Source organism: Bidens hawaiensis, unplaced genomic scaffold (genome assembly GCF_021521415.1).
Source record: "Bidens hawaiensis isolate Kalapana, Puna unplaced genomic scaffold, B.hawaiensis_p1.1 tig00015924_1, whole genome shotgun sequence".
In the NCBI taxonomy this organism is placed as follows: domain Eukaryota; kingdom Viridiplantae; phylum Streptophyta; class Magnoliopsida; order Asterales; family Asteraceae; genus Bidens; species Bidens hawaiensis.
Genome location: NW_027492431.1, coordinates 362,797 through 376,308, shown reverse-complemented (window position 1 = coordinate 376,308; position 13,512 = coordinate 362,797). Strand labels below are relative to the sequence as shown.

General features: G+C 42.8%; 1 non-coding gene across 1 annotated transcript; it reads right to left on the bottom strand.

Moving 5' to 3' along the window:
* Positions 1–10,059: 10,059 nt before the first annotated feature.
* TRNAI-UAU (transfer RNA isoleucine (anticodon UAU)) lies at positions 10,060–10,133 on the bottom strand. Its single transcript has one exon. It is a non-coding gene; the product is annotated as a tRNA-Ile (tRNA).
* Positions 10,134–13,512: the final 3,379 nt, after the last annotated feature.

Genomic DNA, 13,512 nt, shown 5'->3' with positions numbered 1-13,512 from the left:
TCATCCGTGGGAAACATTACTTAACCCCCGGATTATCTATAATCTGTCCAGATTATCTATAATCTGTCCAGGGTTCACTTAGTGTTTCTTCATTGGCGCCATCCGTGCATAAAAGCTAGAACTATTTTAGTTTTTTCACAATTTCTGAAGAAATGGTTAACGTTACTCCGGTCCAAAGGCCAGTAACCGACCAAGAAACCCCGGTAACAACCCCAGCAACTGGGGGGAACACCGGCGGTTATACAATCCTTACGAACACTACTCCGACCACCAAGGCCGGAGCAAGTGCAGTAAATATTCCACTGGGGTTCACCGACACCCATTTGGAAAAACGAACAAGGGCCCCTCGCCAAACACTAGATCAAGTGAAGGCGTGGGCTGAAGCACGGCAAAGAGAATTCCAAGCCGAATTGGATGAACGCTTGCGTTCAGCTCAACAGGCTGACGAATTCGGCAGTACTCGCCAACACCTCAATATGAGCAGTGACTGCGAGTACTCAGACGAGTTGGAGTCCGATACCGACGCGAACCCTCGCCATAAGGCGAAAGGGAAGCGTAAGGAAACGGACGTCCAACCAAAAAGGAATTTTGGGGAAGCTTTTAAACCAATCGCGGAGAGAAACCCGCGTGACTTCTCCAAAACCTTTAGACCAACTGCTACAAATGCAGGAAAGTCGAAATTCGCAAGGGACATTGCGGAAGCAATCGCCCCGAGAAGTGCCAAACAGATGTCCAACATTGGCACTTATGATGGTCTATCCGACCCAGACGACCATTTGAACAGGTTCATTGCGGGGGCTACCGTCAGCAACTGGACGGAACCCACGTGGTGCTACATGTTCCAGATGACTCTGGTCGGAGCGGCCAGGGCATGGTTCGATCGTCTACCGATCCACCACATATATGACTGGGCGGACTTTCAGAACAAGTTCAGCCAGCACTTTAGCCAACAGAGGAAGTACACTGAAGAGCAGTGGACGATCCTCAACTGCGTGAGAGAGGAGGATGAATCTTTACTAGACTTCATCACCCGCTTCAACTCCAAAAATCTAAGTCTCGGCAACATAAGTGAGGATCTGGTTCGCGCCGCCTTCATCCAAGGCGCCGAATACCCAGAACTTATCCGCACATTGACGGGTAAGGATGGCATGCCATCAACTTGGGATGCCATCATGACAGCGGCAAAGCGCTTTGCCGAGACGGAAAAGCAACTGGGAAGGGATCTTCCCCAGAGTACACACCTCTACACGCAGAGGACAAGGGAGAACAACGTTAGGACCGCCCGGCAGAACAAAAAGAGGCGGCTAGGTATTTGGCAGTCAAGGGTAAACTTTGACACCTCATCCAGCTCTCGCCCTCTTGTTGGCGGAAGGGACAACACACACCCTTCAAACCGAAAAAACCGGTGGACGCCACTCACCAAGAGCGTCACGGAGATATTTGCCACGGAAAAATTGCCATGGCCAAAAGCCCCATTGATCCGGCAGAAACCTAATGCGGATCAAAGCAAGTCCTGTGATTTCCACGGGACAAAGGGTCATGGTACTGAAGAGTGCACATCCTTGAAAGACATTGTTGAAGCATTTGTCAAGGATGGAAGACTTGCACATCTCGTGGCATCAATCAGGAAGGGAGGAAGGAGTGACAACCGGTACAGAGGTAACGGACGAAAGCCCGTCGACATCAGCATCAACATGGTTCATGGCAAGGTCGGAGGAAGAAAAAGACGAGCGACAGAACCATGCGCGTGGAAGGAAGCTGAGGTGCGCTTCCCGCGAGTGCCAGGAGGCCCCAGCAAAGAAGGCCCCATCGTCATCAAAAGCCAGCTGGGGCATTACATCACTTCCCGCACTCTTGTTGACAACGGCGCTTCGTCGACGGTGATGTACAGGCAGTTCTTTGACAAGCTGGATGATGAAGACAAAGAACGCCTGGAAACGGTCTACGCTTCAATGGAAGGGTTTGACGGCAGTACAGAAACCCCCCTGGGTATCCTATCTTTCCCCGTCACTCTTACAGATGGAAAACACTCCCGCACAGAGGATGTGGACTTTGTCGTGATGAGGAAGCCACACCACACGTACGACATCCTCTTCGGGAGAGACGGGATGGCAAGATTCAACGCCGTGGTATCTTCAGTCCACGGCATGATGGGATGGCCAACAGCTGAGGGTGTGGCGATGATCACTGGCATTCCCCAGAATCTGGTGAGCGATAACGGCACCAACTTTGCTGACAAGAAGCTACAGTAGTGGCTGAAAGAACTTCAAATCACCCACACCTTTACCTCAGTGGCACACCCGCAAGGTAATGGTGAGGTGGAAAGAGCAAACAAGAGCATCGTCGATGGCATAAAGAAAAGACTCTTGAAACACAGATCCGGCTGGGTGGACGAGCTCCCGCACGTACTTTGGGCAAACAGAACGCTGAAAAAGGCTAGTACGGGGGAAACCCCGTTCAGTCTCACTTATGGCATTGAAGCCATGATCCCAGTCGAAATTGGTTTACCCTCACCAAGGGTCTTGATCCAGCCAGAAGACAATGATGCGGAAAGACGGTTAGACCTTATGCTAACCGAGGAACGCAGAGACTTAGCCGCAGTGCGTGAAGAAAATTACAAACGACAAATGCAAAAGTACTACAACACGCGGGTAAAACTCTGCAACTTCAATGAAGGAGACTACATACTGCGTAACAACGAGGCTTCAAACCAAGAGCGCCCAGGAAAGCTGGCCCCGGTCTGGGAAGGGCCATACATTATCAAAGAAGTCCTGGGAAAAGGCGCATACCGGCTTGAAAGGCTCGATGGCACTCCTATCCCAAGAACATGGAATGGAGCTCAATTACGCAAATGTTATATGTAGATCAATTCCAAACTTGTAAAGAAAAGGCCTAGAGCCACTTCTAATGGAAATGATTCTCCTTACACAATGTGTTGATAGCCTAACCTTTAACTTATGAACTTCCCATGTGCCGGTATTCACCGCACCAATGCGTGAAGAAGTAAGTAATTGCGTGTGGAAGGCGGCAAAACCCGCATAAACACAACGCTAAAAATGTTAAAAAGTTCTAAGGAAAACCTACACGCAGGTCAGATGTAAGTAAAGTTTAGCCATCCTTGTAAGTGCAAGTGACGGTCTTACCCGCACAATCACAAACAAGGAAGCAAAACTTCAACCTATCATCTACCACGTTCAAAGGTTAACTTATTCTGAACACTTAGAAAATTTCAAGGAAAAGATAAGGAAAACTTCCACGCAGGATAAATGTAAGTTTAGCCATCCTACTAAGTGCAAGTGACGGTCCCACCCGCACAATCATGAAAGAGGAAGCAAAAATAAACTTATAATTTACCATGTCAAAAAGTTAACTTATCTAAGTACTAAAGAAATTGCTAAGTGTAAACATGCGTAAAATAAACAGAAAAGGACAAACACATTCTTTATTTCATCAACTTGAATATTACAAACATTGCTGGGTATATACCCGCATACAAAAGAAGTACAAGAACAAATATCTACGCTAGTGCCGGAAAGGGATCTTTTGGATCATGCTTCAGGACCACTCCCACTTGGACCCGCACCATCAGCAGAGGGTGACGGTTCAAGGAAAGCTCTAAGGACAGCAAGCCCATCATCAGCAGCAACAATTTCATTTACCTTCTCCACCACCGGATGCGGGAAGGCAGCATACTGGTTCACTGCTTGGTCATAAATAGTTTCGGTATCCGCGTTATACAAAGGGAAGTTGGAAGGCGGGACGCCTTTCTCAGCAAACCCTAGACCAAGCAGGAAGCCGGTCCGTTCCCCATCCTCATGAGAAGCGTTGAGGGCTGCGCTCATAGCATCGTCATAAGATGTCTCTGAAAAGACCCGATGCACAACCTACAAAAAATGTACAAGTAAAAGAACTATTCTACAAAGGAAAGCGTGACGACATAAAGCTAAAATACCTGAGGCAACGCTTCTCGAAGAAGCCATTCCTTGGCAGCCAGAGCTTGGGTGCAGGCGCGTTCAGCTTCGTTCTTATTAAGATTGGCGAGAAGCACATCCTTTGCAGCGGCCTCTTCAACGCCCTTAAGCTTCCGTTCGGTATGCGCAAGCACACCCCTCTGGTCCAGGATCTCTTGAAGCTTCTTCGCATCCTCCATAGCCAAGGCATCATGAGCCTGTTGAAGAGCCTCTAACTTAGCTTTAAGTTCTTCATTCTCCAGGCGGAGAGGCTCAGCAACAGCTTCAGCCTTGGTGGCCCTCTCGGTCGCGTTCCTCGCAGTCTCCTTAGCTAGCCGAAGCTGTTCGTTAACAGCTTGGGCAGCCTTGGAGCGGGCCTCGAGTCGCGCTTGAACCTCAACCTCGAGGGCCTTGAAGGCCTTCTCCTTCTCCGCAGATACTGCGGTCAGTTTTTGGTTCTCCTCCCGGAGAGCACGCGCCTGAGATACTTCTTTAACGCGAGCTGCTTTCAACTTGTCGTTTTCACGACAAAGCAGCTCGACGCGTGGCTGCATCCGGGCCAGGAGAACCCGAAGCTCGTTGGTTAGCCTACCCTCCTGGTAGCTAACCATGGCTTCCCCCAACGCACCATGGGGAGCAGCGTGGCGAGCCCAGTCCACGCACTCCACAGGTGTGCGAAGGGTTGTTCCTCGGCGTATGTTCCATCTTGGAACATACACTTCATTGGAATCCGACACTGCAAAAGAAACAAAGCAGTTAGGAAAAGATGATAAAAATTACATAAAGGACAAAAGAACCCTACGCACCTGTAGGGTCGATCACAGGCCGATAGCCACCGAACCCATCACCTGAACCTAAGGGAAATCCATCCAAAAGGTCAGGCAGATGGGAAGGTAACAAAGATCGGCGAGAAGCCCCGCGCGTACCTGAAGGTCCAGCCGTCGAGGCCGATGGCGGAGGCGGCATGGTTTCCGCCGCAGTCGATGGCGGAGGCATGGTGTCCGCCGCGGACGCCGCCGAAGAGTCAGCAGCAACAGTAACCGCCGGCTCGGTGAACGATGCTGTAAAAATTGCACTCACCGCCGGCGGTGACGTCATCTCGGCTGGAACAGTTGGCTCAAAGGATTGAGCAACTGGACCAGCGGAAGCAGGCGAAGGTGCCTGGGTCGACGCCTCAGGTAGGCTGACCGAGCCTACCGTCATTGGCGGAGAGGTACTCCCCTACGCTCCACCCTGGAATGCGTCAACATCCACGCCTGCAGAAAGAAGACAAGTGTTAATAAATTTATGAAGTATGATAAATCTACAAAAAGAATGTTTATACTTACGGGTTTTCTTGAGCCTGAACGTACGGACGGGCGGGGATGAACCCGATGGAGCCGGTCTCTTGATGCCGGTCACTGTCGTCGTCGGTTCTCCGGAGGTAACAGTCGTAGCCTCCGGAGCGGTGGTCTTCTCACCACCGGGGTTCCCCGCCACCTCTTCATTATCTGACTCGGTGTCAGATAGAAGCACCGGATCAGCTGTGGAGGCCACCTTCTCCTTCCCTTTCCCGCCGGCAGCCTTCCTCTTCCGCACTAGCGGAGGACCATCTGCGGATTCCTCAGAAGAAGACAGGATGTAAGGAATTCCAGCAGCGGGTACAGCATTGAGGGGTTGAGGATAGAATATCGCCTTACCTGGCCGCCGGTGGCTCAGGATCTCTTGGCCCGGCGGATAGACCTCCACAAACCGGTCCGCCATTTGTTCCAGGATGGGCAACTCGTTCTCGTCTAGAGCACGAGTACCCATCCGCTCGGGACCGTCAGCTTCCCGCGGGTACAGGAGCGACTCCAAGTTGTTCCCCTCTGAAAGAAAATAAACAATTAGAAGATAAACTCGTATAAGCAAAGAGAAACGGAGCATACCGTAAGGGATAGAGTTCGAACCGTATTCGAGGACGATTGGAACCTTTTGCGCGTCAGCCTCTTTCCACACTCGGCTCATCCCCAACATCACCATCCCGGACTCCGGAAACCGGAAAACCGGAGATTGGACCAGGGATATCTTTGCAAACCATTCCGCCTCCTGGTAGTTTGTGGCGTGGTGGCTCGGAATGGCTTGGCCATTTTTAAACTTCATGGCAATGGGGACGGCGCGAGCAGAAATGTAGAAGAACTCCCGCTTCCACGATCGGAGACTGCGCTCTGTCGCGCAAATCTTCAAACCCTTGATTCGGGTTGTCAGGGTGTACCACCCCTGGATGCACCTCCAAGTATAGAAGGTCATCAGGCGGTCCACGTAGGGCTCAACACCCAATATCCGGCACACCCACTCAAAGTGGCGAATCTTCACGATCGCCATTGGGTGCAGCTCGGTCAGATGAACACCGTGCCTTTCGAGGACACGGTAAACAAACTTTGTCAATGGGAACCTAAGGTTCCCATAAACAAAGAATGCAGCATATACCCCGATCTTGCCACTGGGGGCATCGTACACGGTCTGATGGGGTTCAGGAAACTCAGGCTCGAGAGGATCGAGCATGAACTTCCTAACAACATACCGGTACTGATCGCCGGGCAGAGCACACTGGCACTCACCAGCAATACTCTTGTCATCGGCCGAAGACTCAAGATCACGAGAAGACATTGTGCAGAAAAAAGAAAGCGATTTCGGGAAAATGCTAGCCTGAAAAGGGGAGTATTTGCCGGAAATCGCTAAAGAAGAAGAAGAGAAGGGTGAAAGTGTGGATTGCAAACAGCCCTCTCCCCCTTTATATACTAATCGCAATTAATGCGATGAATTTAATGCGGAGGAGAGAGAAATCGAAGGTGCAATAAAACTATGACACGTGGCATAAAGCAGGCTGGCAACAGCTGTTGACAGGACGTGTGCCAGCAATTTCGCTGCCACGCGCCCGAAAAATCGCGCCCACGCGCCTGAAAAAGAGACTGGAATGACCATATAATGTCACGTCACCATAACTTCCTGCACGTCCTGACACAGTCAGAAGAAACCGTCGCACGACGTTTCAGACGTTTGGACTGTTCCTATCTTTCTACCAACTCTTCGAATTTTGAAATTCAAAATTCAAAAAAGATTCAAAAGTAAGCGGGAAAACACCCCTTACCTTGGCAAACAAGTAACCATAAGCCGGGTGCGGGTACAGTGTTAAGGCAAAACCCTTCACATACCTAGCACCCGCAGGGAATTGAAGCCAAGAATACCTTGGCAACCAAGTAACTATAAGACATGTGCGGGTACAGTGTTAAGGCAAAACCCTTCACATACCTAGCACCCGCAGAGAATTGAAACCAAGAAGGATCTTCTAGGCAATGCTTGCGGATAGAGGAATAACATCCCCGCATAACGGGAACGTCGAGAATTATATTGTTTGAAATTCCGTAATGGAATTGGTGGTCTTAACATAATTGATCACTATGTTGAAAACCACCAGAACCTCATGGAGACTATATACAAGTGAGACTCAACGCTCCTGACTTGCGAGAAGGTTACATACCTACCCGCATCATACCCAAATATCAAGCAAAAAAATCGGGAATTTTTGCAAGTGACACTAGGAAACCCGCGGGAAGAATCCCCACGGAAAACCTTAAAACTAAAAAGCCTTTTCAAAACCCCTTGCTCAAAGTCCAAAAGTTCACCTCACTTTATTAAACATTCATGAGAAGAACATTGGACTGGGGGGACTTGAAGAGGTAGGTCCCAGCAGAGCCCAGTTGGTCCCGCAAGACTCACCTTGAACAGGGACGTCTGCGCAAAGGCCATCTGCTTCCGCAGGACCCACCATGCTCAGAGAACCTTACGCGCAGTACGCAAGCTGTACACGCAGGGAAAGCCTCCCAATGGTGAAGTACCCCGCCTGTTCCCGCAGTTGCGGATACAAGCCATCAGGGAAGGCTACCCGCAGACAGCAGGGCTACACGCACAAGACAATAGATACTTCAGTAGTCACATGAAGGAATGAGCAAGACGGGAACAATCCCGCCAAAATGAGCCAGTCCGTATGATTCTGAAAGATCTTCTGTACTATACCTACCAAGGTATGGATAGGACAGACAATCTGACCAGAACAGCCCATGAGCCAATCACAGGGTGACAGCTCACCGACAACAGTACGAGGAGGAGCACCCTCTAGTACTGTTTGTCATTATTAGCCGCTGCCTACTCACCAACCCTTACTGCAGGGCATGCGCAGCCTACAGTTGGTGAAATAGTGTTACTGTGGGCCGTAACCTATTCACCAACCAGCATGGCCTGCGTATAATCCACAGTAGGTAGGACGTGCATAATCTACAGTTGGAGGAATAGTGCAGCCGACATAGTTACTGTTGGCCGTAACCTATCCACCAACCAGTATGGCCTGTGCATAGTCCACTGTTGGTAGAACAGGAATACTATTCAGCCGGCTATACCTTCTAACCTACCTTCGGCTATAAATACTCCAACATCTTGGAATGGTAAGATCATCTGCTACCCAGTTATCTAGCAATCTCTTAATATACACTTATATTCAGAGCAATCTAGTCTGATTCTCACGCCGGAGGGTGGTCACAAGGAGGAACCCCCCCCTTCTCAGTGACGAGCTTACGGTGTTTGTTTTGCAGGTCTCCTGAAGAACAGCCTTCTCAGTTAGATCTCATCCGTGGGAAACATTACTTAACCCCCAGATTATCTATAATCTGTCTAGATTATCTATAATTTGTCCAGGGTTCACTTAGTGTTTCTTCACTAACCAACTGAGCTACGGGACCTTCTGTTTTTTGAGGACAAGCTAGTTTATATTGTTTGAATAGTGTGATTGTTGTTTGTAGAACATCCAAGCAAATTTATAAAATGATTGCTGTGTGTTAAAATTTTACTCGTGTGGTTAACTAAAAGTCTAAAAGGGTACATTTAAATTATACATTTGACAGTTAAGTATTGCCATTTAAGTACTTTAAAAGTATTGCCTTTAGTAGTCACCAACTGTTGTTAGAAAATGTTTGTAACCAACTAACCATCATCAGGATTTCAAAAGTTTTAAAAGATTTAAAGGTTTTACCGGTTCTTAATTCTTTGATTAACCACTTTTGTGACAATATTCCTGCTATCTCTATATCTAATAACCTCGTTTTTATAACCGGTTTAAGCACTTTAAAATAGACATACATTTCTACAAACACAAAATGAATCAAGTGTCATCAAAACTTTTACCTTTGTAACAGATTGAACTTGTTTCATACGTTTGCTAGTTGCATTAACCGTATATTAAAAATATTAGTCTAATTCAGCAAATAAACAGTTTTATTTTCCCATTTTGATTTATTTTGTTTGGTTCTTTTTTAGTTGGAGGCTCATGGATGGACGTTGTACAAATTACAAAAGATTAATTGTTGGGCCCTTGCTGTTTATTAAGGTTTAGCTATTGGGCTTTTAGTATATATTCATGTCTTGAAGCCCAAAGGCTTAGAAGTTATTCGGTATGGAACTCGAGTTCAAGGAGTTCTTGCTCTGTCTAACAAAGCAAACTCATAAAATATTCGGTGTTTAATTTGCTTTCTTGATAGTAAAGCATTTGAGTTTGGGTTCATAAATCCTTGCTCACTTTACAGATCTCAATTCACAAATTCATTTAAGTTGTGTCTTCAACATCATTAACTTAGATAGTTAGATGTCAACCTTGTATTTTCATCAACATCTTAAAGCTTGCTATGTTTTCACTAAGTGGCTTACATACAATCTAATAGACGTTTTAACTTCTCTCAGTTTATTGAAGCTTCATACTGATAACGACTGTTTCGTTTTGGCGAATATTCATAAAAATTGCATGTTAATTATGTTAGTCATGTTGGCTGGTCGGTTAGTTAAGTTGTTTGTCAAAAGCCATAGCAGTTATAGCTACTATGGCCTCAGCAATGAAAAATGTCCCAAAAACAGACGATCAACCAAAACCATAGTCAAGAATATGTAACTAGACAAGGAAAAATGTATAGAGGGTAAAAGCAATGAAAGATGTATATAGACGAAAAGTGGTGAATGAGGCTTACAAAACTTGCTAAAAAGCATTGTTAGTCATATAAAGACAAACATTATAAAAGAATTAATAAACTCAATAACTTTAGGATGTTAGTCCCGGCGGGGCTCGAACACGCGACCTTCGGCTCATAAGAGCAACGCTCTAACCAACTGAGCTACGGGACTATTCAGTTAACTTTTAAAAACCTTTTTTCTAAGTATGTCTTGCTTTGAATTTTCAGACAAATAATAAACTGAATACTGTATCTTGACGTTTTACTTGTGAATTTCACTAGCCAGGTACACCAAAGTTATACATTCAAAGTAATATAATTTATAATTTTATATAATCATTTTTACTTTTAATCAAATTAAATTATGTCGTTTGTAATCAATCATACACGATCTATTAAATCCTATGTATCATCGTTACATATTGAACCAGAGGTTTATTTTGTAATGTTTCTCATGAGATTTAATATTTGAAATATAAATAAACAGAAAGGTTTCTACCAAAATGAAAATGCAAGACACAATGTATAACTTGTAAAACCTAACATATATTAAATTGATGTGGTCTTAACTCTTAAAAGCAAATGCATACTAATAACATTAACACCAGAATTATACTTCAAACCAGTTAATAAATCATCTTATTATGTTACATGTAGGCTCTAACTAGGGATGAGATCGGTATCGTACACACGCCCGAAAGTACCTGCATCGAATTTTATGGTACGGGTATGGGTACCTTAGGTGCGGTACTCGCTAATTTGGTACCACTTTGCTCTTTTTTAACACTAAACTTGGTACTGATATCGATACAGTATCGACAATCAATTATCTATAATATCAAAACCGTAATAGCACAACCAAAACCTTAATAACACAACCAAAGCAACTGGAACTAGGGTTTGATTGGAACTGGTGGTTTATAATCGACTGGAAATTAAGATTAAAAGATATAAGGCAATTAGGTTTTAAAAAGCCCGCGGGAAACCTTGAACCGCCTTATGATAAAAAAACACGGGTACGTTAAGTCGTGAGGTGTTGGAAATCCAAAATAAAAGCCCCTACGTATTCTAAACGGGTACTGAGTACTCGTAATACCCGCACTTAAAATCAGTAAATCTGGGTACAAGTACCCGTTCCGAATAGACAAGTACAAAAGATACATGTATAGGTATTCTGAAAAAAAAAGTATATCATCCCCTAGCTCTAACTAATTGTGCCATTAATCCACTCAATTGTTGGAACATTTTTGATTAGCGACTCGACTAATAAACGTGGGTCAGGCAGGCGCGAAATGGTATTGATGAATATTACATATATATATATATATATATATATATATATATATATATATATATATATATGTATATATATGTATATATATATTTAGGGTGAGTACCAATTAAGAACCTATAATTTCATAAAGAACTCTAAGAACTAATCTAGACCCTAAATCAATTGATCAATGGTTCTAATTAATAATGGCATTTGGGTAATTAATTAAAAGACTATGGATTATTGCTAAATAAGAAAAGGGCATTATGGAGATGAAAATTATATTCTTTGTTAACTTTTCCTATAATCTCTCATGCATCTCTCTCATCTAATTAGAGTTTTTTTCTCTCCCTAACTAAATCATCGAGATGAACAACAAACTTTTGAACTTTTAATTAATGTACGCTGTATCAGTAATAAATATTTGCCTTCATAAGGTAGATGACAATTCTCCATTATAGGTTTGTGTTCAATGATGATGTTAATATATTTATTAGAAAATAGCAGTTATTATGAAAAGTCAGAACGCAGGTTACTCATTAGCATTTTTTTGATTTTTTTTCTAGATTATTTCATATGAATTGGTTACTCAAAACGCATGTTAGTGTAATTATGCTTGGACACTTGGACGTCACAATTTCAATTTATGCAATTTTTTTAATTTTCTGCAATTAAATACACATGCTGTAGGAAATTTGTATTTGTTTCATATTGAAAAATCACAAAAATTAAAAATATAAAAAAATCTCACCTCCTTCATTATTAACCAACAGTTTTACGTACCATTGAAAAATTGAGTAATTCACAACACACCTTCGTCGAACCAACGATTTGAAGATATATATATATATATATGTAGATAGTATAGTTACGTATATGTAAAACAACAAAATATGTGTAAATAAACCATCGTTGAAGATTTACGTACATGTAAACGAACTATTAGTTTGAAAAATGGATGATGTGTATGGATATTTACATATACGTAAACAGTACACTTACATTTATGTAAATATATGTAAACGAACTATTAGTTTGAAAAATGGATGATGTGTATGAATATTTACATATACGTAAACAGTACACTTACATTACGTAAATAGTACACTTACATTTATGTAAATACACAAATATGTTTTTACTTACAGAAATGTGAAGATCTACACATTATGTTGATGATCACTTTTAAAAAACATATGATTAATTTGAAGATTTACGTTTATGTAAAAAAAAAGACATGATTAATATGAAGTCCTATATTCATGTAAAGAGACGTAAATTTTAAAAATAATGGTGTGCATGAGTAGTTTTATTTGTACGTAAATATATGATAGAAAGTGAAATAAATATAGTATGAAGATAAGGTGAAGAATTAAATTATTAGTATGAGATTGTTGTAAATAGGATCCGTAAGAATTGGAAAAACAAGAGAGAAAATAAGAGATAAAATAATTATAGTTAATTAACAAGAGAGAGAAAACTATTGGTAAGTTATAATTATACCATTCTATTTTATTATTAAAATTTAAAACCTAAATAAAAGTGAGTGGTTGATATTGGTTCTTAGAGTTCTTAATCAAATTAGAGTTCTTAAAGGAAGATATATATATATATATATATATATATATTAGTTTTTAGCCCGCGTGTCACGCGGGTTTATTTACATTTTTGTGTTTAATCATTTTACAATTATATTTTTGTAACTAATTGTTTTAATTTAATTGATTATAAAGAAGTTGGTTATATTCGTTCAGAATTTATATATTTAAACCTAGTTGATCCATTTGCGTTTGTTTATGTTCGTTCATTATGAACGTTGTATATCGAAACCAACTTGAAACCGAGAAAAGGGAGCAGTATTGGAACCACGGTATGAGGTCTTACATATTGGTTGTTAGCCCCCGTTCAAGTTTCTGTGTTAATCAGTTAACATGTGGATAATCGTGACCGATAAAACAAATCAGTAAGATGTTGAACCCACAAAGCCAACATACAGCAAAAACAACACCCCATGAAATATCGCATACTTGACCTCACACTAACTCAATTACTAAATAAAAGAAAACAAAGACTACCACAAATCAAAAGATTAAGAATGACATAACAAAAAATATATAAAAACTCCCTCACACATATCGAAATGATTCTTGTCTATAAATCGAAGGATGCTCAGTATGACTTGCGAAAATTCTGTAGCATCATTAGACGGATGAAATGACAATGCCCCTAAAAGAGAGCAATTAGTGTGAATGTCATATTGCCATGTATGATTGAAATT